Source organism: Ovis canadensis, chromosome 6, assembly GCF_042477335.2.
Source record: "Ovis canadensis isolate MfBH-ARS-UI-01 breed Bighorn chromosome 6, ARS-UI_OviCan_v2, whole genome shotgun sequence".
NCBI classification, from domain to species: domain Eukaryota; kingdom Metazoa; phylum Chordata; class Mammalia; order Artiodactyla; family Bovidae; genus Ovis; species Ovis canadensis.
The window spans coordinates 29,392,550-29,410,783 of NC_091250.1; the positions used below are offsets into that span (position 1 = coordinate 29,392,550).

The following is an 18,234-nucleotide window of genomic DNA, read 5'->3' on the forward strand; positions in this document are numbered from 1 at the left end:
TTAGTCAATTCAGTTCAATTCAATAAATAATAACTGGATGCCTACCACGAGCAAGGTAAGTGCTGTGAGGTACAGAAAGCAAATAAGCTACACTCCTTGCTATTAAGCTGCTTAATACATAAGGAAAGATATGTACTCAAGTCACCATATTCAAACACGGCTGTAGCTGCCCCTAACAATTAAAATGACCTGTACTTTTTATAAAGATTGATAGTTTTCTTGTTTTTCTCAGTTAAGGCAACTTTTCAAATTTCTAGACTTGTATGCTCAATTGCATATTCAACATTTCTATGTAGATATCTGAAGTAGAAGATATAAGAAGAGGTGGCAAGAATACATAGAAGAACTATACAAAAAAGAGCTTAATTACCCAGATAACCACAATGGTGTGATCCCTCACCTAAACCCAGACATTCTGGAATGTGAAGTCAAGTGAGTCTCAGGAAGTATCACTACGAACAGAGCTAGTGGAGGTGATAGAATTCCAGTTGAGCTATTTCAAATCCTAAAAGATGATCCTATGAAAGTGCTGCACTCAATATGCTAGCAAACTTGGAAAACTCAGCAGTAGCCACAGGACTGGAAAAGGTCAGTTTTCATTCCAATCCCAAAGAAAGGCAACAACAAAGACTGTTTAAACAACAGGACAATTGCACTCATCTCACATGCTAGTAGAGTAATGCTTAAAATTCTCCAAGCCAGGCTTCAACGGTATGTGAACTATGAACCTCCAGATGTTCAAGCTGGATTTAGAAAAGACAGAGTAACCAGAGATCAAATTGCCAACATCTGTTGGATTATTGAAAAACCAAGAGAGTTCTAGAAAAACATCTACTTCCGCTTTATTGACTATGCCAAAGCCTTTGTGTGGCTCACAACAAACTGTGGAAAATTCTTCAACAGATGGGAATACCACACCACCTTACCTGTCTTCTGAGAAATCTGTATATAGGTCAAGAAGCAACAGTTAGAACCAGATGTGGGACAAAGGACTGGTTCCAAACTGGAAAAGGAATATGTCAAGAATGTATATTGTTATCCTTGTTATATTATTATTTAACTTATATGCAGAGTACATCATGTGAAATGCTGGACTGGATGAAGCATAAGCTGGAATCAAGACTGCTGGGAGAAATAACAACAACTTCAGATATGCAGATGACACCCTTATGGCAAAAAGCGAAGAAGAACTAAACAGCTCTTGATGAAAATAAGAGGAGAGTGAAAAAGCTGGCTTAAAGCTCAGCATTCAAAAAACTGAGATCATGTCATCTGGTCTCATCACTTCATGGTAAATAGATGGGGAAACAATGGAAACAGTGACAGACTCTCTTTTCATGGGCTCCGAAATCACTGCAGATGGTGACTGCAGCCATGAAATTAAAAGACGCTTGCTCCTTGGAAGAAAAGCTATGTATGACCACCTAGACAGCATATTAAAAAGCAGAGATATTACTTTGCCAACAAAAGTCCCTCTATTCCAAGCTATGGTTTTTCCAGTAGTCATGTACAGATGTGAGAGTTGGACTATAAAGAAAGCTGAGCGCTAAAGAATTGATGCTTTTGAACTGTGGTGGTGAAGACTCTTGAGAGTCCCTTGGACAGCAAGGAGATCAAACTATTCAATCCTAATGGAGTCAGTCCTGATGCTGAAGCTCCAGTACTTTGGCCACCTGATGTGAAGAACTGAGTCATTGGAAAAGACCCTGATGCTTGGAAAGATTGAATGCAGGAGGATAAGGGGATGACAGAGAGTGAGATGGTTGGATGGCATCACCAACTCAATGGACATGAGTTTGAGCCGGCTCCATGAGCTGGTGATGGACAGGGAAGTCTGGCCCGCTGCAGTTGTAAAGAGTTGGACATGACTGAGCAACTGAATTGATCTTCTTGTTGCTCAGTCGCTAAGTTATGTCTGACTCTCTGTGACCTCATGGACTTTAGCACGCCAGGCTCCTCTGTCTTCCACTATCTCTCGGAGTTTGCTCAAAGTCACGTCCATTGAATCGATGATACCACCTAACCGTCTCATCCTCTGCCATTTCCTCCTCTTTTTGCCTTCAATCTTTCCCAGCAGGGTCTTTTCCAGTGAGTCAGCTCTCACATCAGGTGGCCAAAGTATTGGAGTTTCAGCTTCAGTATCAGTCCTTCCAGTGAATGTTCAGGGTTGAATCCTTTACGATTGACTGGTTTGATCCCCTTGCAGTCCAAGAAACTCTCAAGTCTTCTCTAGCACCAAAATTTGAAATCATCAGTTCTTTAGTGCTCAGCCTTTATGGTCCAACTCTCACATCTGTACATGACTACTGGAAAAACCACAGCTTTGACTACACAGACCTTTGTCAGCAAAATGATGTCTCTGCTTTTTACTATACTCTCTAGGTTTGTCACAGCTGTCCTTCCAAGGAGTAAGCATCTTCTGATTTCATGGCTGCAGTCATTGTCTGCAGGGACTTTTTGGAGACCAAGAAAATAAAATCAGTCACTGCTTCCACTTTTTTCCCCTTCTTTTTGCCATGAAGTGATGGAAATGAATGCCATTCAGTTCAGTTCAGTCCAGTCGCTCAGTCGTGTCTGACTCTTTGTGACCCCATGAATCGCAGCACACCAGGCCTCCCTGTCCATCACCAACTCCTGGAGTTCACTCAGACTCACGTCCATCCAGTCAGTGATGCCATCCAGCCATTTCATCCTCTGTCGTCCCCTTCTCCTCCTGCCCCCAATCCCTCCCAGCATCAGAGTCTTTTCCAATGAGTCAACTCTTTGCATGAGGTGGCCAAAGTACTGGAGTTTCAGCTTTAGCATCATTCCTTCCAAAGAAATCCCAGGACTGATCTCCTTTAGAATAGAGTGGATGGATCTCCTTGCAGTCCAAGGGACTCTCAAGAGTCTTCTCCAACACCGCAGTTCAAAAGCATCAATTCTTCGGCGCTCAGCCTTCCTCAGAGTCCAACTCTCACATCCATACATGACTACTGGAAAAACCATAGCCTTGACTAGACGGACCTTAGTCGGCAAAGCAGTATCTCTGCTTTTGAATATGCTCTCTAGGTTGCTCATAGCTTTTCCATAATCTTATTTTAATGTTGAGCCTCAAGCCAGTTTTGTCACTCCTCTTTCACTCTCATCAAGAGGCTCTTTAGTTCCTCTTCACTGAGGACCTGAAACCCAGCATCCCCGGTCCCAAACTCACAATCATCTGCCTTAATACTGGTTTTCCGCCACAGGTCGACTACCTCAGCAAATCGCATAACCCAGAAGTACAAGCAAGAAGACTGCTAGTTATTCTAGGTGTCTTCATCACCTTTGTCCTTTTCGGTCCACTTTTGCAGCTCATTCCCCTCTGAGCCTGTGCTGGATCTTCTCAGGAACTTATGGGTAGTCTGTCTTCTCTTCTTACCCTACAGTATTTCTTGATGGAGGTTTCATGTATGCTAATGATTTTATTAATTCTTATATAGTTTATATGCTGAAGACTCTTTCCTTTTAAATCAGACCCTTGCTAAGAGAAAATTATTAGTGAAATATTTTTAATTTCTTCAGAAAAAATTGCTGTAGTTTTGATCCTCCTCCATTTAAAAATAAAATCCTATCCCCATTTTATTCCTTATTAGCCATTTGTTCAATAAACTTATTAAATACACATATTCCAAGTGTTTGCTCCTCACAAAAACACCATAAGGTGGGCATTATTAGACTCTAAAGGTCGAGTGACTTTCTCAGAAGTAGACAACTAGCCAGAATTTGAGTTTTGGAAAACAGGAATTTTCTGACTATAAATTCTGAGCTCTTCTCAATAAACTGTACTGCAAATCTCTAAAGACCTTAGTACAAAGGAATCAGGTATTAAGCAGAAAGCAAAATATTTAAACAAATGCATTATAAGGTATGATTATATAATACTTAAGAAAGGTATTTTAAAAAGATATAGTCCTTAATTAATTTACTTAAGTCCATAATTAATTTACTTTTTCCTCTCATCTTTCTACAAGGGAGTTGAATTTGTTTATAGTAGGAACAAATGAATAAAACAGTAATGAAATATAGAAACCTGGAAGGGCGGATGGATAAGAAACAATTGAGAGTCTAGAATGGGGAAAGATGTAACCATGATTACCAACACTGATTCTCAAATTTGGTTCTATCCTCCAGGGATTCAAAGCAAGCATGGTACAGCTAAGTAATTCTTACTTCCTGAAGTGTCTGCTCAAACATTACCTTAGTGAGCCCTTCTGTGATAATTTTATTTAAAATAGCAGCCCTATCCCATATACATACTCTCTACCCACCTTCCATTTATTTTTTTCCCATAGCAGTATAACTCACTGATGTACTTGCTCACTGATTCACTGTCTTTGTCTCCCTCCTACAATGGAAGATTAAAGAGAGCAGAGATTTGGGCCTATTTCTGTTTGTTTCTTTATATTCTGGGTGCTTACAGCACTGCCCAGGAAAGAATAGGAGCTCATTAAATGTTTTAAATCAATGAATTAAAAGCTACCAAGAAAATAAGAAACAAACAAATAATAAATAATACTTAATAAATAACAAATAAGGAATATAAACAAATAATACATAAAACTGTCTATACTACAATGACCATTACCAGTTGCTAAAGCAATTGATGTTCTATACGATACAAATGAATAATGAAAATGTCTTTAGTGTATGGCCAGGTTGTTGGAGCAACTGAAGTCTTAAATTAGTAGCCTAATATAGAGTGCTCAAAGACTGATTTCCAAATACTTAATCACTCAAATTGCAAAGGGAAAATGCTGTCATCCAGGAATGGCAGAATCATTATGCCATTTTCATGATGTTACTGTTAAATAAACTTCATATACTGAATAATGAAGAAGGAAGTTTAGTATCTTCTTTTAATTTATTCTTCATATATTATTTTCATGTGTTTTCTACTGAGTATTTTTATGGATACCAGAAATGGTTATAATTAACTGGCTAATTCTCTATGAAGAAATCACTTCATTCTTGCCCTCCTTTAAATTTAAAAGCTTAAACTAAATGAACATCTACACTCCCATGAAGCTCTTGAGAAGACATAATCGTCTGTGAAACCAATAACCATTCAACACATGGAGAAAGTACGGTAGAATGTATGAATGTATGCTATAAGCAATTGGGATTTGTGTGCTGAATAAAAACTGGACATGAATATGGAATCCTTGGAGCAGCCATCTTGTTCTTATTAAAATTTGCTTTTGGTAGTTGTCTTGTGCTGTGCTATGCTTAGTCACTCAGTTGTATCCAACTCTGTGACCCCATCAGGCTCCTCTGTCCTTGGGGATTCTCCAGGCAAGAATACTGGAGTGGGTTGCCATGTCCTCTTCCAGGGGATCTTCCCAACCCACGGATCGAACCCAGGTCTTCCGCATTGCAGGCGCATTCTTTACCAGCTGAGCTACTAGGAAAGCCCCAGTAGTTATCTTAGTATCAGGTTAATAATTTCAGTTATATAACTCAGCAGAAAGAACTTCAAATATAAATCAATCTTTGCTTTTCACATGTAAATAAATCATGCATTTCCACATGTACTCTGAATGTATATTATACAGTACTACCATGGAAGACTAGAATAGAATTAATCTTTTATAGCAGCACAAGAACATGAGACATTGTAAAGGAAAAGTTCAAGTGCTCTCACAATACACAAATTAATCTACTCTGTGTAGCACATTTTAGAAATGACTTTTTTTTAATATTATAAGAAAATTAAGAATAAGTAAAAAAAATTATGGGTCTCTCCATGGAAAACTGTGCATCATTTAAAAGAATGTTTAGCCTTTATGACTTTCAAGATATTTTACAAGTTGGTAAATTATAAATAATAGCAATGCAAATAATTCTTATTAATAGACAGACAAATTCTGTTCCATTAGAGGTTCAACTGTCTTCCTACCCCACCTATGGAAAAAGCCAGTCTCTCGGCCATTTGTAAATTCAACATACCTTTTTCCATATGCATTTCTGACTGATTTCTCCATTGAAGTAGTTTTCACATTTGTCTGGTTCCCTCACTACTGATGAGCTAAATAAACCCCTTAACATGTGTTCATTTTATATTTAATGAGCATTATAATTTTACCTCTTTCTGAAAATTATCCTTTAACTTTGCTATTACTGAAATGGCTGATCTGAATTTTAACCTGTTAGTTACGCATTTCATTTACTGTCTTTCCTCTGTTTAGTTCAAGAAAAATGAAAAACAAAATAGCAAGTTCTGACCACTTACATAAATTAATGCTAGTTAGTATTCCAAGATCCTGTTTGTTAAATTTCACCTTCTTGATACTGTGGTTTTTAAATACAGCACATCAAGGAACATAATCTTTGCCTAAATTCTTACAAATGTTTTACAAGGATCTTTAGCTCAATGCACCGAAGAATTGATGCTTTTGAACTGTGGTGTTGGAGAAGATTGGACAGCAAGGAGATCCAATCAGTCTATCCGAAAAGAAATCAGTCCTGAATATTCATTGGAAGGACTGATACTGAAGCTGAAACTGCAATACTCTGGCCACCTGATGCGAAGAACTGATTCTTTGGAAAAGACCCTGATGCTGGGAAAGATTGAAGGTGGGAAGAGAAGGAGACAACAGAGGATGAGATGGTTGGATGGCATCACCGACTCAATGGACATGAGTTTGAGTAAACTCTGGGAGTTGGTGATGGACAGGGAGGCCTGGCATGCTGCAATCCATGGGGTCGGGTCACAAAGAGTTGGACACGATTAAGTGGCTGAACTGAACTAAGCTCAATGCACAGCTACCATCATTCATTTCCTTTCTATTGATTGTGACAACAGAGTATGTTCCTGTTATACAAAAAGTTCTCTCTCTCTTCAAAACTAATTTTTGTTATGAAAGTTTCCCCTGGGAAGCCACATTGCTTCAACAAAAACATCAACTGCATTTATACCAGCAGTATCATTTTAGATAGAAAATTTTATAGACTTTATACTACCTCACACATGCCAAAATAATTGTCTGAAGCATTTGCCATATGCAATTTCTCCTCTCATGGAGATGATGTTTCCTGTGTGAGCCTGTGAAGGGGAGAGTAGGAAGCTGCAGAGAATAGATATATTAACAAACAAATAAAATAATCTCAAGTAATATGAGGGCTATGAATAAAATAAAACAGAGTAACGGCAGAGAGGAAGATGAGTTGGACTGGAGGTTCTTTCTATACATTAGGCAGAGCTGGAATCTCAGAGAGGTTATAGTTAAGCCAATGACATGAAGATTTGCCAAAGGAATATCTGGGGAAAAGAACCCAGGCAGAGGCTTTGAGACAGAACTGAACTGTCTGGGCTAGTGCAGTGATTTTGACTGTGATCCGCAATAAGAGATATATTTTATTTCTTGACCCAATACATATAAACTAAAGTTCCACAAAATGACATTCATACCACATGTGAAGCATTCTAATGATTTCTGTCTTATCCTATTCTGTTCACAATTCACTAAATTAATTTCATGAACCAACACTAGCTTGACAGTTATTTAGCATGGGTTTGAATCTCAACTCTGCAATGTACTAGCTGTGATACTTTCAATATATTACTTAGCCTCCCTGTTCTGCAGTGTTTACAGCTTTAAAGAGGGAGGCAACAGCAGTAGATCAAACCCGTGAGGTTTCATACCAGATTTCCTTCCAGAAAGACCAAATCAATTTTACCTCTAACTTCAGTGTATTGTTATTTCATAAACTATTCCTTTAAATCCACATTATTCATTTTCAAAATTATCAACTTGATAGGTGAAATATTGTCCCTAATAGTTTTAATTTGCATTTCTTTTATTTCCAGTGAGGCTGGACATGTTTTCCTCCTTACTGGATACTAAATGTCGCTGCAGGTTTTATTGCCTACAAACTGTACAAAAACAGTATGTTAAATATAAAATTTTACTAAGTATATAAAGCTTCACCTAGCTGCAGCCTATATAATTTATAACATGTTTATTATTACATTTATAATTTGTCACTTTTAAATTAAATGCAAAGTTTTAACATTTATTTACACTTATCTTACACTAAACTACATATAACCAATAGAGGAGAAAAACTTTTTTTGGATCCATTTGGGAGAATGGATACAAATCATTGAGAATATCAGCTAGTTCTTGAATTAGTTTTTGAAATTATTATAAATGGAAAAATACGAAAATTTGCTTTCATTGTCATTTTAACCAATAGAATTCAGTTATTTAAAACCATAGTTACACACTTAGACAAATGAAACCAAGTATTAAAAAATATACACACAATTTCAGCCATATCTACCAAGCATATTAAGAGTTGCCTACTGTAGTGGAAGAGAACGTTTCTGCAATGAGGAAGTAAATTAATTAAATTAAATAAAAATAAATCAATTAAAGTTAATGCTGTGAATGAACTAACAATAGATAATAACAGGCCATGAAGTGAAGAGTATGACTGATTCAAGCTGCAGGTTAAAAATTTCTACCTTTTGTACTTTCCCTAAAATCAATTTTTTTTTTAAAGAAATGAAGTTTCTGGTGACATTATTGAGTACCTTGTACATATAGGTAAATATGCTGGCTGCTACCACAGATGGAATAGTTTGTTTATTTAAAGAAGCCAAAATCAAACATTTTTCCTTAAAAAATGACTTTTTTCTTAATTCTCAGTTTGTGGCATGACAACAGCTTCTGTTAGATTTTATTATCTCTGAAAACCATGGAATAAGGAATTCTGAATTCAATCAAACTGATGAAATTTGCCAGCCATGGGAAATCAACCTTAAATTCCCTGCCTCTGTAGGTGGTGTGCATACATCCCAGTAACATTTTGATGAAGAGGATAAAAGACAAAAATAAAAATTTTTGGATTAATTGGAAAAGGGAATTAAAAAAAAATCTCACCAATGTTAGAAAAAATTATATCAAATGAATATAGTAAAAACCACAAATGGAAACTTAATTTTCTTAACACTGTGTTTGATATAAAATATTAATAATAATTTTATCCTTCATTTTCCATAAAGTTAAAAACATTTGGACCATGTGTTCCCTTTGATCAGATAAGCTCTAGTTCTTGCCATAAGAAAACAGCAGCAACAAATAAAGCCAACCATTTCCTCTTCCTAAGCCAAGACAAGGCATAGCTGCCAATGACGTTAAATAGAAAAACAAAAAACAACAGAAAAATCCCCCTGGATGCGGGAAAAATTAGATCAGGAGACAGAAAGTATCTTTTGCATGAACTTAATTAGAAATTCAGTTTCTCTGTCCAAATGAAACTACCCTTTGATTATCTTGTTAATTCCCCTAAACACACACACAAATACATCACACTCTTAAGGAACCAAAACATGACTAGTAGAGACTCACAGTTTCTTGAAGATATGTGGCTGTTACTGCAAGATAAGACTATGACTCCAGAGATCACAGAAATTAAAGATAGTGTGGCTAAGGCTTAAAGGAAACGTGAAAAAAAGATAGTTTCTACTTAGGTCTCTTAGTGAGACGTTAATATCATAGTACAACTTTTGGTTTTTCTCTTTAGCCTTGCTTTGCCACTTCTGATCAGTAAATTGAGAATAACATGAACAGAGGAGGGTGGGTATTTTTCCTATCAAGGATCAGTGATCCACAACAAGGAAAAAAAAATCAAACTAGAGATCTATACAAAAAGCAACATAATCTGCTTTAAAGAAAAAGAAATATGAAATACTTATCTGATTTTCAGATTAGGAAATCTTAATACTTTATTCAATAAATAACACTTATTCTATAAATCTGAAAATTGCAGAGAATAAAAATACAGTTCTATGATGTGGTTAGTTAAGAATAAAAAGAAGCGAACCACAGAAAAAAGATGAGAGAGAAGATGAGGGTAAAACAGGTAGCTAATATTCATTGAGGGCCTACTATATGGCAGGTCTTTCATAAGACAAAATGTTCCTGAACCCTCATAAGAACTTTAAGTAGATAGAATTATACCCACCACATGAGGAAACTGAGTCTCTCAGGGATTAAGTTATTAGGATGACAAGACCAATAAAGCAGTAAAGCCAAGACTCAAACTTAGAACAGTCACACTCCAATACCTTTTCCATTGCTCTGCAACGTCAGCTATAGAAGAAAGGAGGCAGTGGGGTGGAGAAGGTGTGTGGAAACAAAGAGAAAAGTGGCTAAGATGGGAGGTGAGGAAGAATAAAAGACAACGGGAGAATGCGACACTCAGTAAGGAGAGATGAAAAAGAGATGGGTAGCAGCAGAGAAGGGCAGAAAAAGTATGTGGCTGTTAGCGTAACTGACTCCATTTTGGGCCCACAGGGTTCCTCCAGATCTGCTGACCCCACCCAGGACTGTACTGTGCAGTAAGTCATTTCCCTGTTGTCAAGGGCTTTGGAGCTAATCAGCATTGTTTAATAACTGTTAGGGCCAGGTTGGCCTCTTGCTCTGTAGTCCTCAAACAATGATGAAAACCTTCACTGATTTATTCCCTGTGTCCACAAGACTAGTTATCTATTCATAAATATTGACTTAGGAAGGCACTTCCTGTTTCCAAGCATGTACCCCCATACCTTAGGTTAACTGTAAAATTGTCTCAGTGGCCCCTTGGCAGTGTGGAGTGCAGCTGCAAATGCTCCCGTACCCTTGTCTCCTCAATCCCATTCTGTGAGCAAATTACTCTATAATATAGTGATCCACTGATTACATGGAACTGACTCCCTTGTTTTTTTCAGTTTCTATAGATAACCTTCTTAGTTTGGTGGGCACCTTTTGTTCCCTCCATCCTCCAACAGAGAGGGAAAGAAAACTGGAGAAAGTTGCATATAAGGAGTTGCTTGAAGAAAAGATGCAAGAAAAGATCTGTTGGGAGACTATGTGTTTGGAATGTAGGTGTCAAGAAGATAAACAATTATTACGTATCCACTGGAGTATCTATCAGTAGAACATTTTCAACAACTCAAATCACTGTAACCCTAATTCATTTTGAGCAGTTTCTCAACTTGAGCACTAGTGACATTTTGGGTCAGACAATGCTTTACTGTAGGCGACTGTTCTGTGGATTACAGGCTGTTCAGCAGGATCCCTGGACTCTTCTTATTAGATGCCAATGGTACTATACCTCCTCAGTCTTAACATTCAAACGTGTCTTGAGACATTGCCAAGTGTCCCTTGTGAGTCTAACTGCCCTAAGAGCCATTGATTTAGAGGTTCCATTCTTGAATAATGACAGAAATGAACAAAAGATATCTACTATATACAAAATTATTCTGGGAGTTACTTTAGTGACTAGATGCCCGTTGGAAAGAAATTAGATTACGTTTAGGGCCAAGTTCATCTAAACTCAAGGAACTTGCTACAGTCTTGTTTGCAGACTGCTTTTAAAAGATGTGAAAGGAAGTGGGTTACAAACACATATCTATTTTTGAACTACACAATCTAAAGGGGGGCAGCAGATTTATCACACTGTTCTTCCATCATGGGTGAAGGCTCTTATTTCTGTAAACAAAAACAAAACCGGCTCTGGAGCTTGGAGACCTGGGTTCTGGTGTGCTCTAGTACAAGATAGTTGTTAAGACTGAGAGCAAATCACTCGGCCTGGGGAATCAAGGCTTGTTGGCTTCTTACACTTTACCTAGAGCTCAAATATACCCTTCTAGGGAAATAGTAAAAAGTAAAATAACTTCCATACATTTCTATTACTGATACTATGTTGAAGGGGAAGTATGGTGGGTTGGCATGCTGATTTCTCCCTGCCACTCAAAGTGTGGTCCATGGACATAGCATCAGCCTCACTTTAAGAGCCTGTGAGAGATGCAAAGTCTCAGGCCTCACCCCAGAACAACGAAATTGTAACCTGCATTTAACAAGGATGCTCTGTTTGCCCATTAAAGCTGAGGAGCACTGTTCTATTCCTCCTCCTTCCTAGGGTGGCTTTCTAACTGTGGAATGTGCAAAACTTACAAATAACATTTCTCAGATTTCTTTTTAGTTAGGGTTCTAGTTGAAAATTAGGTTCAAAAGCTAACCCTTACATGCTTATTATATGCTAGATACTACTCTAACATTCTACATGTATTACATATATACATGCATATATATACATATATATATATATATATATATACACATATAAGAATTTTGTGAGGTTGATTTCCCCTTTAGACAGATGAAGAAACTGAGGGCCAAGGGGTCAATTAACTTGCCCAAAGTTACAGTTAGTAAGTAGCAAAGTGAGGATTCAAACCTAGGTATTCTGGATCTAGAATATGTACTGCTAATCATATCTTTAACGACAGATCAAAGAGCAGATATAAGGCTTTCTGCTGCTGCCACTTTTTTAAAACAGATGCTCTTCTGGAACATTCTTTGATAAACGCTATTATGCATGTTCCTTCATTTATTATCTATCCGCCAACACTTATCTGAAAATTCCAGGACTGCAAAAGGCAAGAAGCAGAAATAAAGCATTACCATCTGAAAGAAATCAAAATCAACCTTATCTATAGAGTGGATGATTATATACCTAGAAGTCTAAGAGATATTAGTATATATTAGTGTTAGAATTAATAGGGACTTCTCTAATGATCCCGTGGCCAAGACTCCACACTCCCAATGCACGGGGCCCAGGTTTGATTCTTGGTCAGACGCCACATGCTGCAACTAAGAGCTGACCTGCTGCAACTGAAGGACCCACGTGCCACAACGAAGCCAGAAAATCCACACGCCACAGCTAAGACCCAGAGCAGCCAAATAAATAAATAATATAAAAAAGGCTTCATCCCCGAACACTCTCTTGAAATGTGAATTAATAAAAGAATTCAGAAAGGTAGCTAGTTTAAAACTAATTTATAAAAACCAGTAGCTAAAAACCAGCAGCAAAAATATGATATGGATAAAGAAATCCCCTTCAGAATGCCAACAGAAAAATGTAAAAGCTTATTTCAGTATTTATAACTACTATAAAGGATTGTGAACCCAAAGAGAAAGTTGATTATTCAGTGATTAGGGGGAAAAAAAGATTAGCTCCATACCTCACACAATACATGAAGTCATTGTAAAGAGACTAAATACAGAGAGTGAAAAAATAAAAATAAAACTATAAACACACACATAAAGGAAACATTAGTGGATATTTTAATTAACTGTAGGATTAGAAAGAATGTTCTAAAGAAATATATAAAAATATGTGTGTGTGTGTGTGTGTGCACATGTGTGAGGGTGTAAGATGTGTGTATTAAATTTCCAAAAGTATTCCTTTGGCTAATAAAAATTTAAAGCATTTCTAAATCAAAAACATCATAAAATTATAAAGCAAATAGCAAGCAGGGAAAATAATTACAAGCAAAGTGAAATATGGCATTAATATCTTATAATAAATCCGTCTAGTCAAGGTTATGGTGTTTCCAGTGGTCACGTATGTATGTGAGAGTTGGACTGAAAAGAAAGCTGAGCACCGAAGAATTGATGCCTTTGAACTATGGTGTTGTAGCCCCGTGGACTGCAAGGAGATCCAACCAGTCCATTCTAAAGGAGATCAGCCCTGGGTGTTTTTTGGAAGGAATGATGCTAAAGCTGAAACTCCAGTACTTTGGCCACCTTATGCAAAGAGCTGACTCATTGGAAAAGACTGTGATGCTGGGAGGGATTGGGGGCAGGAGGAGAAGGGGACGACAGAGGATGAGATGGCTGGATGGCATCACCGACTCGATGGATGTGAGTTTGAGTGAACTCCGGGAGTTGGTGATGGACAGGGAGGCCTGGCGTGCTGCGATTCATGGGGTCGCAAAGAGTCGGATACAACTGAGCGACTGAACTGAACTGAATAATGCCAAAAGAAAAAAATGGTCAGGAAGCATAGCTAAAAAGAAATGCAGAACTTCCCTGGTGGCCCAGTGGTTAAGAATCTGCCTGCTGATGCTGGGGGCTACAAATTTAATCCCTGGTGTGGTAAGAGTGCACCTGCTGCAGGGCCACAACTACTGAAGCTGGTGTGCAGCTAGGAAGACCCAGTGCAGCCAAAAATAAATAAATAAATACCATTTAAAAAATCTAGGGGGAAAATGCAGATGCTCAGTAAATATATGAATGGTTTAGTAAACCTCTCTAGCAGTATCTTATGATAATAAGATAATTTTTGCCTACTAAACATGAACTGTGAACTTCCAGATGTTCAAGCTGGTTTTAGAAAAGGCAGAGGAACCAGAGATCAAATTGCCAACATCTGCTGGATCATCGAAAAAGCAAGAGAGTTCCAGAAAAACATCTACTTCTGCTTTATCGACTATGCCAAAGCCTTTGACTGTGTGGATCACAATAAACTGTGGAAAATTCTGAAAGAGATGGGAATACCAGACCACCTAACCTGCCTCTTGAGAAATCTGTATGCAGGTCAGGAAACAACAGTTAGAACTGGACATGGAACAACAGACTGGTTCCAAATAGGAAAAGGAGTACGTCAAGGCTGTATATTGTCACCCTGCTTATTTAACTTCTATGCAGAGTGCATCATGAGAAACGCTGGGCTGGAAGAAGCACAAGATTGCCGGGAGAAATATCAATAACCTCAGATATGCAGATGACACCACCCTTATGGCAGAAAGTGAAGAGGAACTAAAAAGCCTCTTGATAAAAGTGAAAGAGGAGAGTGAAAAAGTTGGCTTAAAACTCAACATTCAGAAAACGAAGATCATGGCATCTGGTCCCATCACTTCATGGGAAATAGATGGGGAAACAGTGTCAGACTTTATTTTGGGGGGCTCCAAAATCACTGTAGATGGTGACTGCAGCCATGAAATTAAAAGACGCTTACTCCTTGGAAGGAAAGTTATGACCAACCTAGATAGTATATTGAAAAGCAGAGATATTACTTCTCCAACAAAGGTCCATCTAGTCAAGGCTATGGTTTTTCCAGTGGTCATGTATGGATGTGAGAGTTGGACTGTGAAGAAAGCTAAGCGCTGAAGAATTGACGTTTTTGAACTGTGGTGTGGAGAAGACTCTTGAGACTCCCTTGGACTGCAAGGAGATCCAATCTGTCCATCCTAAAGGAGATCAGTCCTGGGTGTTCATTGGAAGGACTGATGCTGAAGCTGAAACTCCAATACTTTGGCCACCTTATGCAAAGAGTTGCCTCATTGGAAAAGACCCTGATGCTGGGAGGGACTGGGGGCAGGAGGAGAAGGGGACGACAGAGGATGAGATGGCTGGATGGCATCACTGACTCGATGGACGTGAGTCTGAGTGAACTCCGGGAGATGGTGATGAACAGGGAGGCCTGGCATGCTGCAATTCATGGGGTCGCAAAGAGTCGGACACGACTGAGCAACTGAACTGAACTGAAACTGGCAAATATTAATCTACCAATTAAATCATTGCTGACATGGATGGCTTCTAATTGACACTCTTACATACTAATGCCAGAAGCGTACACTGGTGCAGGCTTTCCTGAATGTAATTCTTTAGGATGTTTCAAGAGACTTCAAAGAGTTTGACTTACTGACCTAGGCCTTCCACTTCTAGAAACTTACTCTAAGGTAGAACTGTGAGGAACTGTGACAACAAGGTAGAACTTTATAAGCAAAGATTTTTATTACAATGTTATCTATAAAATAAAGTTTGAAGCAAATTAAATATGTAGTATTAAGGGAATGACAAGCAGCCCTAAAAATAATTTTTGCAAAGAATTTTTGATAAAATTGGAAAATGGCACAACATGCCTAAGTAGATAAAACAAGATATCACATTCAAATATTACATTACAACCTGTTAAAAAATGTGTATATATACACACATACACAGATATATGAATGCAGTAACACCAAATATTTCATATTTTATAGCACAGTATTACTCAGTGAGATTTCAAATGCTCTTGTTTTCTTGTTTAGATTGTTCTATATTTGTACATTTTCCAAAGTACATAACACATAATCATAAAAACCTTAAAGCTAGAAATAATGATTCTGAAGTCAATCCGAGAATAGCAGTACCTTTCTATGCTCTAAGACGGCAGGGACACCTTAGGTTATTCAGGTTGTGAATGCCACGTCTGAGTGGATGCCACTCACATTACATACATAAAGGTAATAAGAGGACTGGGGACTTTAACCTTCTAGGTAAACAGCAGGGCAGAGACTCTAGGGACCCGGCATTCAGAGTCAGAACATACTTCGATCATCTCTCACGCACACAGTTACCAACACACATTCAGGATAGCTGTGTCCTGTCCCTTCAGTGCCTTGGGCATTTTGCCTGTCTCCTGGCTTTTCTCTCTGAGGCCAAACTCCCACTTCAGACTTGACACAGTTCCTTCCTCTGGGGAACCTGGTCCAGTCTTTTAAGTTCTCCTTTCCTAGTACACAGGCTGCCTTGTCAATCATCCTACCTGGAAAGATTCAGGTCAGAAGGACAGAGGAACCTTAGTTTTTCTCTCAAATGGAGTAGGATTTCAGGATAAATGGAAAAAAAAAAAAAGGCTGACAAGATCTTAGTTATTGAGAAAATACCTATATAAATACCAGTATTTTGGTACTACATGAAATAAATACCATTTTTATCTGGTATCATAACAATGAGCCAAAGATACATTTGGTATAATCAAAGCTGATGTAAGAGCTCTCCAGGTTAAGGAAGGGCAAGAGCTTTTGAGTCAACAATGTAAAGAAAAAGTGAAGGGAAGGATGTATGTGGAGGAGGCTTTAGCCTGGGAAAGAGCCAAAGGAAGAAACCTGCTTCATCAAATTATGAGGCAAGGGCAAACTGTGAAAGAATTAGAAATAGAAAGGGATTTAATACAGAAAATTAGGGGCTGACAAAAATCTCTGAAAGAGATGGAGGAGCAAAGGCAGGTGCCTTCTGGAGCTACTGCATTCAAGAACACACCACCTATAACCCTGGTCCAGATATAAGGGAGCCTCTGCTATTACTGCAGCCTCTGCGACCAATTCTCTTTTAATATCCGTGAGGCTGCTCAGATTCTGGAATATTGAGTGTGTCAAGCAGAAAGGACAGCAGGAGATGGCCTCTGTCTCATTTCCAGCTAATTAGTTTTGGTTTTGTTCCTATCATTGTTTCTATGGAAAAGTTCACTCCAAGTTCCAAATATTAACAAGATTACAAACCAAGTTTTCAAAAGTACTCCATTTGTAATTTGGAGTCCACGTGTCCTTAAAGCAGCAAACACACACATACTACCTGCCTAAAGAAAAGCAAATTAAAATAACTCCTTAGGCTATGTTTTACAGTTGTTAATATCATTTACCTCTTCCTCAAATATCTTTATGTCTCTACTGTCATTACAAGACAGTGCATATAAATTTCATTTTCAGCACTTGAAAGAAAGCTACATTTATCGCTTCCCTGATAGCTCAGATGGCAAAAAATCCACCTGCAATGTAGAAGACCAGGAGACTTCCATCCTTAGGTTGGGAAGATCCTCTGGAGAAGGGAATGGCAACCCACTCTAGTATTCTTGCCTGGATAATTCCATGGACAGAGGAGCCTGGCAGGATGCAGTTTATGGGGTTGCAAAGAGCTGGACACGACTGAGACTAACACTTTTCATTACCAAGAAGTGATTTATCACAAAAGCTTGTTTCTTATACCAATGGGTTGGGTTGTATCAATCTCTTTGTTTATTTTTGACTTACTTATGAGAAGTTCTTTGGTGCATATATATTATTAGGAGGGAATGCATATCTCAGGTATAATTTTCAAGTATTGTGTATGTGGGCTTAGAGTACATAAATAAATCATGTGATAAAAATGAAATGATAACGTTTTCACAAGAGTATAGGAAAATAAATTTCCATGACACACAATGACAGAGGCAGGTATGCAAAGTATATCTGTTTTCTAGGGTATATATTTCATTCTTTTTTGTTTCATCCCTTTTTGTGTACCATAAGCAATTCTGTTAAGACCCAGAGCTGCTGCTGATTGAAGATCCACAAAAGCTTAGATGAAGTATTTTACATACTCCCTTACAACCACTTGAAAATTACTTTGGGATCTTCAGTTCAAATAATATTTCCCCCGCCCCAGGGAATTTCTGTTGCTGTTTTCCTCACTTTGCCAGTTGAACAACTAAAGTAAGAGGAAACAGTCCTTTAGCTACTGAGTCATGGCACAGTTAATGCGGATAAACCATCAGGAAACTAGCCAGGAAGATCTCATAGCTACCAATTATATGCTTCAGTTACCATCTCCTATATCATCAAAAGAATGAAAAATT

General features: G+C 38.0%; 1 protein-coding gene across 1 annotated transcript in view; it reads right to left on the reverse strand.

Moving 5' to 3' along the window:
- LOC138442865 (putative uncharacterized protein encoded by LINC00612) overlaps nucleotides 1–18,234 on the reverse strand; it is a 132,555-nt gene that overhangs the window by 23,559 nt on the left and 90,762 nt on the right. The window lies entirely within an intron of this gene.